Source organism: Macadamia integrifolia, chromosome 6 (assembly GCF_013358625.1).
Source record: "Macadamia integrifolia cultivar HAES 741 chromosome 6, SCU_Mint_v3, whole genome shotgun sequence".
Taxonomy (NCBI): Eukaryota; Viridiplantae; Streptophyta; class Magnoliopsida; order Proteales; family Proteaceae; genus Macadamia; species Macadamia integrifolia.
Window position 1 is genome coordinate 37,913,945 of NC_056562.1, and position 13,553 is coordinate 37,927,497.

At 35.2% G+C, this 13,553-nt stretch overlaps 2 protein-coding genes across 4 annotated transcripts in view; one reads left to right on the forward strand and one right to left on the reverse strand.

The window, feature by feature from the left end:
• Window positions 1-1,032, reverse strand: part of LOC122082465 (calcineurin B-like protein 4) — an 88,678-nt gene extending 87,646 nt beyond the window's left edge. Inside the window, exon 1 of one of the 3 annotated variants that reach the window (XM_042650052.1) lies at window positions 536-1,032. The gene's annotated coding sequence lies outside the window, so the exon portion shown is untranslated. Of the gene's footprint in view, window positions 1-525 lie in introns of all 3 variants that reach the window. The other 2 variants (XM_042650047.1, XM_042650046.1) reach the window with 2 other exon arrangements.
• LOC122082274 overlaps window positions 1-13,553 on the forward strand; it is a 67,527-nt gene that overhangs the window by 20,333 nt on the left and 33,641 nt on the right. The gene's annotated exons all lie outside the window — the stretch shown is intronic.

Here is a 13,553-nt window from a genome sequence, read left to right on the forward strand (position 1 = left end):
TTTTTTTTTTTTTGGGGGGGGGGGGGGGGGGTGTGGTTTGTGGTAACCAGGTCTCTATCCTACAACCAAAAATCTTGACTGGCTTATCTATAATTTAGATTGCTGTGTGGTGAGAAAATGAAAATCCGTGTTTGAATCCCATGGGATAAAATAAAGGTATAGGGTCCCCCCATTCAAAGTTACTTTACAAATTTCAACTGTTTCACTGATACATCACCATCGGTGCTAATAATGTACAGAAGAAAAAAAAAAAAAAATCAAATCAAAGAATTAGTAGGGCTTCATCTTCCACTGATGTGAGATTTCATATGCTTCTTTTGATTTTCAGGGTTTTCATGATTTATATCGTACAATGGAAAAAGAAAAATGTGAAATCTAAAGAACAAACATAAGAACAAGAGGAAAGAAAAGCAAACGAAAATGTAAAATGTAAAATGAACTCATTAAGAAATTAATAAGATGGAGTCAAAGAAAACATGCAGTGAGGAAACGAGAAGATGGGATGGAGATTAATCATTAACTGACCTTACCTGACCTGCTCCGTCGCCTTTTCTGTTCTTTGCTTCCTTCCTTCCTTCAGCTTCTCGACTTCCAAAATGGGTGTCTCTCTTTCTCTTTGAGGCTGCGTATATATCCCCCTCTCTTGGCTTTGGTTTCAAAAAACTGGTTTCTCCGATTCAAGGTCCCCTGCGTTACGACTTACGAGTGAAAGCATCTTTTGGTCCCCTGTTTTAGGAGTGAAAGCGTCAATTTGACCTTGAATATGAGGACTTGATAAGCAATTCCAATTAATATTCCCTGCTCTGCTGTACTCTACTCTACTCTAGGGATTAGCAATGAAAGCATCTTTTGTTGTCTATCTATGATTTGATATCAAACAAAGACATGCATGGGTGAGGGTATAGAAATCCTATAATAGAGAAATAGAGAGCTGAAGTCCAGAATCCCAAGAGCAGACTGGGGAAGGTTCAGTTCTGGCCTCGGGGCGGTGGAATTGAAAGCCCCGTACTAATTTCCTTTTTCTATCCGTCTAATGCGGGAAGGAAACGAATGCCCACGTCGTATTCTTCATGCAATCTCTTATATTACTCTCTTCCTTTTTACCAAACAAAATATAGTACTCTTTTCCTTCACGGGCCCATCTGTGGTGCTCACCTACTCAATAATCCATCTCGCATACTCGGATGTTGGGGTAAAATGTGTTGTATTCTATTGCTGTTTAATACAAGAAATTTATGATTGACCTTTTTACAATATTAGGGTTTTATTATATAAGAAATTTGAGAGTGATGTGAAAAATTTAGTGGAATCACTCAAACATGTTATAGGATTTCATATTCTGTTGGAATGCGACAAAAAAAATGTGGCGACTTTCTTGTACCATGGAGTCTCGTCAGGCTTTGACTATCAAGCTTATTTTAGATGATATTTTGCATTTGAGATCCTTTTTTTAATTTTATATATATTTTTTTTTTCATTCCTAGGGAGTTAAGCTGGCTCTCTAGCAAGGAGATCTCTATCTATGACGGGCATGACAATTTGGCATCCTTAAGTCTTCTTGTTTTTCTGACTAAATTTATTTTTATTAAAAACATTAAAAAAAAAAAAAAAAAAGACTCAAACATGTGTTCATTGTGTGATTATTTGTTCTTTTTTCTTTAAATTACATTTCTACATTGAAGTCCTCCATGTGTAGACTACAATGGATGATTGGAATCACCCCTTTTAAGAATCACCGCTTCTATTTTTTTTCTTTGGAAGATTGACAGTTTGACACTATATTGGAATCACCCACAGAGCTTTTTTAAGGAAGACTAAAAAGCCAGAACACACAAGAGGGATCTTCATATGGTTTTCATTGACTTTGGAAATGCCTACAACAAGGTTCCCAGATATTTAATCTAGCAGGTCTTAGAGAAGAAATAAGTGTCAAGTAGATACGTGGATATTATTAAAGACGTGTATAGAGATATGGTGACTAGTGTGAGATCTCTGGGAGGTCAAGGTGCTGAGTTTCCAATTAATATCGGGTTACATCAATGATCCGCATTGAGCCTCTACCTATTTACACTTGTCATAGACGATTTAACCAAGAATATTCAAGGAGAGGTCTCATGGTGTATACTTTTTGCAAATGATATTATTCTGGTCGGTGAAACAGTGACAGAGGTTAATGATAAGCTAGAACTATGACGATATACTCTGGAATCGAGAGGTCTCGAGATAAGTAAAACGAAGACGGAATATATAAGGTGTAACTTCAGTAGATCGAGGATTGATAGCGAGGAAGTGAAAATTGAGGGGAGAGAGATCCCGCAAAATGATTGTTTCAGATATCTAGGCTCTACGTTAAACAAAGAAGGTGAGATTGATGATGATGTTTTCCACAAAATTAAAGTGGGATGGATGAAATGGAGAAGGACGCCTGGAGTGTTATGTGATCGACGTATTCATCTAAAGCTTAAAGGAAAATTCTATGGGATAGCCATAAGACTAGCTATGATGTATAGTGTAGAATGTTGGACAATCAAAAAACATAACACAGATAAATTGAGTGTGGCTGAGATGAGGATGTTGAGATGGATGTATAGCAAAACTCTGAGAGATAGAGTAAAAAAATGACCAAGTTAGATCGGACTTAGGGGTTGCACCAATGCAGAATAAGCTCAGAGAATGTCGATTACGATGGTTTGGACATGTTCAAAGGAGACCCTTGGATGCCCCAATACAGAGGAGTGATCATATGCAAATGGATGGAGCTAAGGGCAGACCAAAATTGACCATTGAAGAGTTAATTGGTAGAGACATGCAAAAGTTAAGTCTTCACCTAAGTATGACATCTAGCAGAGCTGCCTGGAGGGCTAGGATTTGAGTTGCAGACGGTTTGTGAGTGGGATGCCCCAAAAAGTTTTTTTTTTTTAATTTATTTAATCAAATACTTGCAGATTTCATGTAGCCGACCCCATTTAGTTGGGATAAGGCTAAGCTTTATTGTTGTTGTTGTTGTTAAACCTGATCTTAAACCTATTTTTGGAAGAAAAAAAATTGAGAAGATAGAAAAAAAATATATAATTTAAAGGTTAAAGTTCACGATAAAATCAGTTTAAAGCCCAAACTTACACTGTAACCCCTTGTAAAATATCTTAAATACACTCTTTATTTAACAGGTTTACCACTCTCTGATGCCTAAAACTAAAGCACAACCTAAGAGGGAACCCTACCCACATAGTTTAATTAGATAAAAGTCTACGAATTGTGTGTGTGCAGATTCTTTTCCACATCACGAAACAAAATGGTAAACCTTGCATCTTTTTCTCTCCTCAAAAATCCCAAGACCCTTCATTCATGTGTCAATGGAATCCTTTCCTAATTCAATTATTACCTCCATGGCACGGTATCAGGTATCTATCATCTTGGAAATCGATATGATATTAATACAAATCGTCCTATATCGGACAATTTTGCCCCTACTGTTCCATAAAATTTGTTTTTTTTTTCTTTTACTATTATACCCTTGGTTCCCACCATCTACTGATACAAGTGATCCCATCTTAATTCCTAAAACCACGATCACTTTATCATGTTTTTTTGTCTTAATATGTTTTTAGAGGGGATTTCCTAAAAATGTATGTGTCCCTTGTGCTAATGAGTGAGTCAATGGAACATACATAGAAACATCAATAATAATAGAATTTTCACCTTTCATGGAGGACTAACAAGTCAATCATTTTTCTCCCCTTATTTGGTTAAGTCATGCATTACTTTTCAAATTTCTTATTTCCTTATATTTTTTATGGGAAGAGGTTATGTATGTCAGTAATATTTCTGGAGTTAGCAGTTCAACCAATGAGAGGGGCATAAAAGACTTTTCTATAGAGAGGAGGAGAGAGATAAACACAAGGTATACCAACGGCATATCCAGCCTTTTTCTATTTTTTATTTATAAAAAAAATATGCCGAACATGCTAGTATTGTAACAACGTTATCTAGTAAAGGGAGACGGTCGCCACTATTCCAGTGTAGAAAGAAATCAACACGCCATAATATAGAAAATAGTATGTCTCACATGGGACTCATATATGTCAAAATAGATAATATTGATGAGGTCATTGATGTGATCTGAAATCTGAATTGGGATTACCATGGATGAGAGACCACCCCCGACAAAACGTGTTTAACCCCCAAAGTAAAAGGTCACAATCCTTCGCTTTATCTTATTTAAGAAGAAAAGAAAAAGATAATCTGTCACTTTGGTCTTTTAACTTTAAAAAAAAAAAATAAACAGTCACTTCGATCTGGTTTCAATTTGATTGAATTGGTTAATCTTCATTACTGGGCCAACCCCATTAGGAGAGCTTTCGGTCTCAATATATTGAGTAGAGTGAAATTCAATCTAACAAATAATTTGATCCATGGATAGCATCATTGTGGTAAAGATTGTAATGCCAAAGAAATCATTACTGTAGGGCATAAAGGGGGAGATCATAAGCGTCTATACTGTAAAATCGATTTTCGACGGAATAAAAAAAACATAGAAGTTATAATTATAACCATAGAATATGACCCTATTCGAAATGTACACTTAGATCCAGCTCTAGGCAAACTTTTTTGGTCTACCCCAACATGACACACTTGGTTGAATGTTGCTGAGCAAATTTTAGATATCAAAGGGACATCCTTAGAAGGTAATTTTAGTGTGGCCGATTTACCCTCTTTTTGCAATCATTTTCGCTATAGCATCTGATGCTTTAGCTAATTGTCCACCCTTTCCAAGTGTGATTTCTATGTTATGTATGGCCATGCCTAAAGGCATATCGGTTGAAGTAGATTCCCTTCAATAATAGGTCACATGCCAAAAAAAAAAAAAAAACTTGTCTCAATATGAAATAAGGTAAGATGATTGAGTAGGGCACGAATGAGATTGTCTCAAGTGTACCAGTCTCTCAACACACATCGAACGGTTGGAGGGTACTTGGGGTGCATACCTTCCCACGCACTTTAGACATACCCTTGTTGCTTGGTTTGCCTAGTAAAGGTTTATCCCTTCTTATTGGAATCGAATCTTGCGAAAGAATTGTCTCAACTCTTTATTCTTGGAAGGTCTGTAATGTGGGGGGGGGGGTTTCTTTTCATGAAAGGATTTTGTTCTTCGTTTACAACACTAAATTGACTTCCTTCGTTTCTAAATTATATTGTTTAGTTAATATGTAGGCATAAGAGACAACCCCTTGGATCATATTATATCTTGTATAGATTTTCTAATGGTACAAGAGATCATATGATGTTGATGGAAATCTAATTCCACAAATTATATTAGCTTCATTTGTCTTCATTAAATTGTTTTTTATGTTAGGAGAACTTTGAAAATTAGTGTGATAACCATTCTATGATTTTAATGTTTATTTTTGTCTTACGAAGGGGAAAAATGTAGCCAAACCATGTATCTGAACCTATTTAATTGGGATAAGGCTCAATCGTTGTTGATGAAGAGGAAATATGAGACATCTGAAGCAAGAATGCACATGCGCCGTAGCTCTTAGAATCTTTTGCTTTATTTAAATAAAAATGATGATGAATAGCTCAAGCTTGGTCAGGAGGTCTAACTACCAAAGCAAGACAAGGGTGTCATAAATAAGAGGTGATGACCCACAACAAGGTTTTAGTTCACATTATGATATGATAACAATACGGGTTGGATCATATCAAGGGTGTCAGTTCAGAACCAAATCAAAACCATTTGTTTAAAATCAAATCGAAATAAATTTTTTCGATTTTTGTTTCAAAATTTGTATTGTTTTTCTCGCTTTGATTTTGGGACTAAAACCGTCAGATAAACCGAACCAAATTATTCATTTTTAGATCAAATCGAAACAAAACAAATTACACATAGATTTATGTTTGAAAAAAGTTTGGTGAATTATTGACGTAGAAGTAAGTGTTTTTTGGTTGCTTAAAGATGTAAAAAATTGACCGAAACATACAATAAATCATATGCCAATAGCTCCTTGCTCAAGTGATCTACGACATCCAACTCGAGTTCAAAACTTCTAATTTGAGAATAATGATTAATGTGCACTTCCAATCTAATGTCACTACCGCCACCTCCCACCCCCCAAAAGAAAAAAATTTACAAGAGATATATGATGTTGGTTGAAAACAAATTCTAGAAATCATGTCTCTTTTGTTTTTTTTGTTAGGAAAATTTTGGAGATTAGTGTGATAACTGATAAGCAGCAAGTGTTTATTTATTTATTTTCATTTATCAAATAAATTTATGACCTTTTTTTTTGGGGGGGGGGGATGTAGAATAAATTAATGAGTTTCAACTGCAAGTAACTTGGTGACAGAAACTATTAACAATTATATATCCATTTTCATTGACTTGTTATTCATGTTCATTTTTACTAACTAGTTTTTTAGTGTTTATCATATTTATGAAGGAGAAATAGAAGACATCTTACGCAAGAACACTCTGGCTCTTAGAGGAGTAGCTCAAGCTTGAAGAAGACTCAACTGCCAAAACAAGTGATGACCCTCAAGCAGCCATGCAGGGTTTTAGTCCACATTTTGATATGATTATCAATATGAATTGAACGATAGCTACATCTTTTGCTATTCAAAATTCCAAATCGCAACAAAAAATGCTATTCGTACAATGGTAAATCAGGGCTTGCAATGAGTAGAAGTCATGATAAAGAGTCTCAATCTTAAAAGAGATGTAGCGTTATGACCCATTTGTAGAACTGATACTATTTTCGTACGGGTGTCAACTTAGTATTGAAACCAAAATCACCAGTTCCAAATCAAATGAAACAAATAAATTCGGTTTTTTTTTTTTTTCTCAGTTCAGTTTTCTTTTCAAAACGGTTAGTTAAAATAAAAAAATATTCATTTTTTAATCTAATAGGATCAAACCAAATTACCCGTACCCTTTTGATGTTTTAATCAATGTAGATGTTAAATTTTATTCTTTTTTAATGTTTGCTAAAAGATTGGTGGATTATGACCTTGACAAATAAGTGTTTTTTTTTTATGAAGATACAAACAATTGTCCTAAATACCTAAAATAGGGCTCAAACTGAATACATAACCGACCAAAACCAAATATGATATGAATAAAAATTGAACTAAAGCAAAGCCGATTTGACTCTACTTGATTTCGTTTTCACACGTTGTATCTTGAATCAAAATCGAACAAAAATTCAAAACCAAACCAATTGACATCCTTAACCATATCAAGTCTAAATCAACCGAAATTTAAAAAAATAATAGTTTTTTTTCTTTTAATCAATACCACTTATTTGTATGATATCAGTCACAGTCGATAGATATCAATATAAATCTACGTATATCGATCCTAATACCTAAAACCATGCCCTATACTAAGAGATTGACGGCTAAGAATCAGATAAAAAATGGGAGCAAGGTCCCCTTATCAAATTTTTTTATATTGTGAAATGTTATCCAGATTTCCATATGATTAGCTAAGAATCCAGCGTTTGTACTTTGTAACTATATGTGTATTTGCTGAAAGTCAATGAACTGATCAATACTCAAGCTGATGAAATCAACTAAAAATAGACAAGTTGAGAATTATTTAGTCTCCCAAAGTACACTACAGTGACTAATCCTTGAAGATGTGATTTTTCTATTCTATTTTACCAATATACTCTTGCTTTCAGCTTTGAATTTTGATGGGGTTACCTTAAATGTGATGTAGAAATCTCTGAATTGATGGGTCAGAGGATCAAAAGTCTAAAGGGGTTGCCTTAAAGTAAAAGCTAAAAATGAATGGCAGCCAAATCTTCTCCGCTCTTAGGGAAGACCTTTTTTTTAGTTCATATTGATTAAAAATGGGGCTGCACGAATAGGGACCGTTCTTTTTTCTTACAATTATAATATATGATTTATGTATACTTAAGTTCCAACTTAATTATATTGATAACGAATTGAAGTTTGAAGTTTAAAGCTGTCAAGCCTACCTCCTCTTCCTTTCTATAGATATCTTATTTTTCACAACTTGCTACTCTTTTTCATAAGAGCTTTGTTTTTTAATGTTTATTTTTGACTTGTGAAGGGAAGTATGAGATTTTACTCGAGAACACACTGGCTCTTAACATCCTTTGCTTTATTTAAATGAGTATAGCTCAAGCTAGAACCAGAGTTCTCAACTGCCAAGACAAGACAAGCTTGTCATGAACAAGAGTTGATGACCCACAAGTATTGAGATAGAGACAGCTAAAATCAACATGGTACCTTTGTCTGATCTCCAACTCATCTTTTTGGACTTTTCTGGCCATCTTTTTTCTTTTTTTTTTGGACTTTTCTTCCCATTTGAACATTGTTTAGTATGCATTGTTGGAATACATTCATGGTTTAAAATGCATTCTAAAATAAGAAAATAGAGAAAAATTGGATTGATCTAAAACGCACTTTGAAGTTAGAAAATAGAGAAGAATCAAGTTTTAGAATACATTCTAGACCCATAATCTATTCCTAAAACACACACCGACGTAAAACTTTTCACCATTAGTGATGTGACAATATGACTAGACTCTAGCTAGTTTCATATTCATACTTAACTCTTGTCAGAAATTATCCCTCCTCAATCCAATCAGTGAATGCCAATGTAATTTCGCACTCCCATATTTTTTTTTTTTCCCTTCTCCCACCTTAACCATATGAGCTCCATGATTGGATGATACCATTCTCTTCACCGTTATTGGTGTGGTGTGGGAGATTTTCCCATATTGCCAACATGGGAAACCTTTAATTTGAAATATATATATATATATATATATATTTACTATAAAACTAAAGGTGAGGGTTCCCTCCGACGCTTGGGTACTAATTTAGGTGAATGGAGGGACAAGTTACAAATCATAAATATATGGGGTGTTTTGAGGAGGGAGAGAGAGATTGGTTTTATAACAGTGACCTACTATTATACCCCACTATCACAAAAATAAGGTAGTGAAGCTTTTGGACACTTTAGAGAGATTTTATAACAGTGGCCCACTATTATTACCCCAATATCACATAAACAAAGTAGAAGTAAAGCTTTTAGACACTTCACATCAAAACAAAGGTTCGCAGTGGACTTACTATTTTACCTCCATATCACAAAATAAAGTAGACACTTTACATCAAAACAAAGCGAAACTTGATGAAAAGTTGGTGTGATTCTCTCTTTTTTTTCTCTCCTGTTTCATATCTTATAAACTTTTTTTAGGGTGTCTTTTTCTCATTTTTTTTTTTTTCTTACACATTGAATTGTTATGTCCATTCCTTTATTATGGTTTCTAGATTTCAAACTTTATTTAAATGGAGTGTAGCTGTTAATTGGAGCTTCATTGGAACCACTAAAAGGTTAAAAAGCCATTTGACATTATATAATCAAAACACATGAAAAAGCTTTGCCTTAAATTATTTATGCTACCCTATAAGAGTACAATTTTATTTAATTTTTTCATTATTATTTTATAAACAAAATGTAGTCCTATGGATTTTTTAATTATAAAATTTAGATCTAACTATGAAGTATAATGAATTGAAATACACTTTTAAGCAATTTTACATTCTTATTAAACCAAAAGATGCCCATGCCCCAGCTCCATTTCCCCATTTGTCTGGCGTAAGGAACACTAGTGGGTACCATTCTTTCTCCCATTTATTTATTATTTTATTATTAGCAAGAATCTATAAAACAATGACACATTGATGTGTGGAAAAGCAGAGTGAAAGCTTGAATGTTTCAACTAAGCCAAGCACCTTAGACACTAGAAGTTTCAGTGGTGATGCTCATAGGACATGTATTTGCTATATTGCTTTCATCTCATATGATATAATTCATTCAGTACTCAGTAGCTTTTACTTTGTAACTTAACCAAGCAATCTTTACTCTACTTTTAATCCTAATGATGCAGATTAATTACCACAATAGGTTTGTTTTATTAGGAATAAGCCTAGGGTTGGGTTCCATATATGTTAGGCCTTTGATCCCATGTGTTTTGAGTGTAATAGACCACTTTTATGAGTCTAAAAAGGGGGCTCTAAGATTGAATACGGGATTACTAGTTAGTTTCCATTTTCATTAGTTTCCTTTCTAGTTGGGCTTGATTTGAGTTATATTTGTTTCCTTAGGAGTCAAGTTATTAATTGAGTCAAATCTTTAGTAGCTAGTTTCCTTTTTCAACTAGTTTCTAATTTCAGTTAGTTTATAATTTCAGTTTTTAGTAGCTATTGTATTAGGAGAATATTTGGTTTCCTTTTTGAGGAACCTTCTATTTTGTAATTCCCTCCCCCATTAACATTATAAATAAAGAAAAGGAAGCTCCTAAAGGCCTAGATGATTTTAATAAACAAATTAATGATTGTTGCTATTGTCTTCTACATGGAGATTTGTCTTGTGTTTGATCAAAGCTGGTGGAATTGGTGTTTGATCCAATTAACTCTCTGCGGTATGAAACACAAGAGGTTCTCTTCTAGTTATCTCCCTCTTTTCTTCCATACTCAAAGTGTTCCAGATCTGATCTACTGTTATAGGTTTGGGTTGGTTATGGTTGTTCTTCTGATAAAAAAATCCTGAAGTTGAGACTTGGTTAGACCCTCTATCCTAGTCTACATTACCTAATAAAGAGGAACCTAGTTCGCGAAGCTTGTGCTACTGCAAGTTTTGGGAGGGGCAAGTGTACACAACCTTACCCCATGCTTCGCAGAAGAGACTATTTTCAAGTTTTGAACCGGTAATCAATATGTTACAATAGTGCAACTTAACTGTTGTGCCACAGACTCGCACTCTACTTTTAATCCTTATATTCCCAGGAAATGTCAGTGACCGCAGATAAGAGTTTTAATAGAATATTGGATGAACACTTTTATCTTTGGCTAAGCCTACAGATGGAACAAATTAAAGTGCAAGAGAAAACTTCAGAAGATGTTTGTGGGAAGTCCCCACATAACCAAGTAATGCAATGCACACTCATGAAATCTGCAATTAGCAAGCTCGCAACTTGAACTACTGAGGCAAAAGTTCACCACAGATAACCATATGGGTTCTCTGTCTGTGAAAGAATATGAGACAGAAGGCTTATACACACCAGATGTCAGATGTGAATGAGCTCAAAGAATCATAATAATGGGTTAATAACAGTGATGCCTGTCATCAGCAAAGGGAATCTGCAGATGCTTAGGCAGGACTCAGGATCAAGGAACATTTTGCGAGGACTTCAACAGGCATCGGACCTGAAGCTAGTGGAAGTCATCGGATGTTCCTGTGGCAAAAATGACTGGCTATAAAAAGTACCATGGGCAAATTAACATGAATTAATCATGGAAACCATCTAGAAATCAGATGGCACAATGACCCTAATTCATATAGTATGAACTCTCATTTTTTTTCACCCCCTTAATGCGCACTGTAACCGAACAATGAAGAAACAGAAACAAGTAGAATTGCTTTTCTCTACCCTGAACAGAAAGGGGGAATTTTCTAGGTGTGTTCGACATTTCTATCTTTTTCCCCTGTTCCATGTGATGTGGCAACCAAAATAACTAAATCCTAAGCATCAAGCTTCAATTTCTCTTTGATTCTCGCTCTGTATGTTTCCTCTCAGTTCAAGAATTCAAGCAGGTGGAAATCCTAACCCCTCTTTCCAACCCCCCTTCTCCCACTAGCTTCTCACTCCAACATCTCTCTCGGCTTTCATCACTTCCAGCTTGGAGTATTGGCTGAAATTATATTGCCCATAGCTCTCAACTAGTCTCATCAGAAAAATGAGTGATGCAGTTCCAGCAAGGGTTTACACAAGGAGAACTAAGACCAAGGTCGACCCAAGTGGCAGACTAGATCGACCCAGATCTGGTCCAAGTCAGCCCACGGTTTAGGCTGCTGATAAGCAACTATAACTTAAAAAAAATTACAACTCAATTGCATAAATCATAAACTTAAAAGGGCTGAATAAAAATAAAAGAGTGTTTGCATTAATTGAAATAAAAAAAAACTATTACAAAAATGATTAAAGAAAATATAAAGAAGAACTAAAACTAAAGAGAGAGCAAGAGAAAGAGAGAGCAAATAAAAAAAAAAAAAAAAACCTATCCAAGGCCTTGGAGACCAAAGTGGGGACCAATTTTTACAAAACCATGTCAGTGCAGGGCCTTGGGTCTAGGGAGGCCTTGTCCACTATTTATTTCAATATTTCTTCTAACGGTTGATGCGAACCATTGGTCTTCTTCTACGTTATTTCTAATTTGTTCACAGATATCTCCCGTAATGCTTAGAGTTTTGTAAGGGAACTTGTTTCTGATGTAGTTTACTGTATTCGTAGCACATTTGATTAAACAAAATCATTAAGTTTTTGTATTGCTAACTGGATGCAAGGCTCTGTTCCTGTTGAGGCTTACATCCATTATTCCTGCAGAGTTACATCCGAAACCTATCTGCTTTTGGGAGTCTGTATCAGGAGACTGCAAGTGGGTTAATTCTGGAAAGATTTTTTTACTTGAAATTTATTTGGTTCTTTTTTTTTTTTAATTAGGCTATTTCTATGTCCTATAAACTAATAGGATTTCTACATTCTCCTGCATTCGAGGGGGAGATGGGCTGCTGCTTTGATGTGATTTGGTTTTGGCAAAGGAGAATGTCCATGTCTGCTTGCCTGATGGAACATTTTTAAAGAAGCAATTGAAGCTATGGGTTTAACTAAGAGTCAGAAAGAAGGATCAGTGCACTTATGTCTTTATGGCCTCTTTTCCATATATTATCGATAGAGCAATGAGAAATGATTTTAATAGCACATGATGAATTAGGCAAGGGGATCTTATAACTCCCTTCCAATTCCTTTGGTGGCAGACCACTTAACTATAATGACTTGTATGAGTGAATAATGAGGATTGGATGACGATCAAAGGGAAGAATGAGGCTCTGATGATCTCACAACTACAATATGCTACAGAAACCCGTTGTGGGTGTGGAGGGCAATCAAGTAGCAGTGTTGGGGGGCCATACTGGAACTTTGAGTCATATTGGGTCAAATTGCTGGGAAAAAAGGTTACAGAAGAGGTTTTCTCACTCAAATCAGACAGTGCATAGAGTAGGTGGAACAATGTGCAAGGATGTTGAGGGCCTTAGTTGTTCATCACCCCTTTCTCTACTTTGAAATCCCAATTGGTAAGAGTTGAAGAGCTGCTACAATGTATAAACTGATAATGATAGAAAGGAAAAAGTCCCGCCTCTGGAGGTGCCTGCCTATCAATCAATTCTCAACCCAGTTCAACGGTCATAAAAGCTACCACATCTCATATCTGAAGGTGAATCTGAAGCTCTCCTTGCAGTGTAAGAAATGATAGTGAAAAGAATGCCAGGCTGACAAAGGAAATACTTTTCTTTTGGGCGAAACATCTCGCCTTAATTAGAAGTAAATTGATGAGAGGGTATTATTAGTCTGGAAACCAATAATCTTAATTATAAATTTATAAGTATTCCAATACATCTGGTGGAGCTTCCGTTTTGCAAGTTGGAAGAGAGCACAGAATAAGGAATTTTTTTTCTT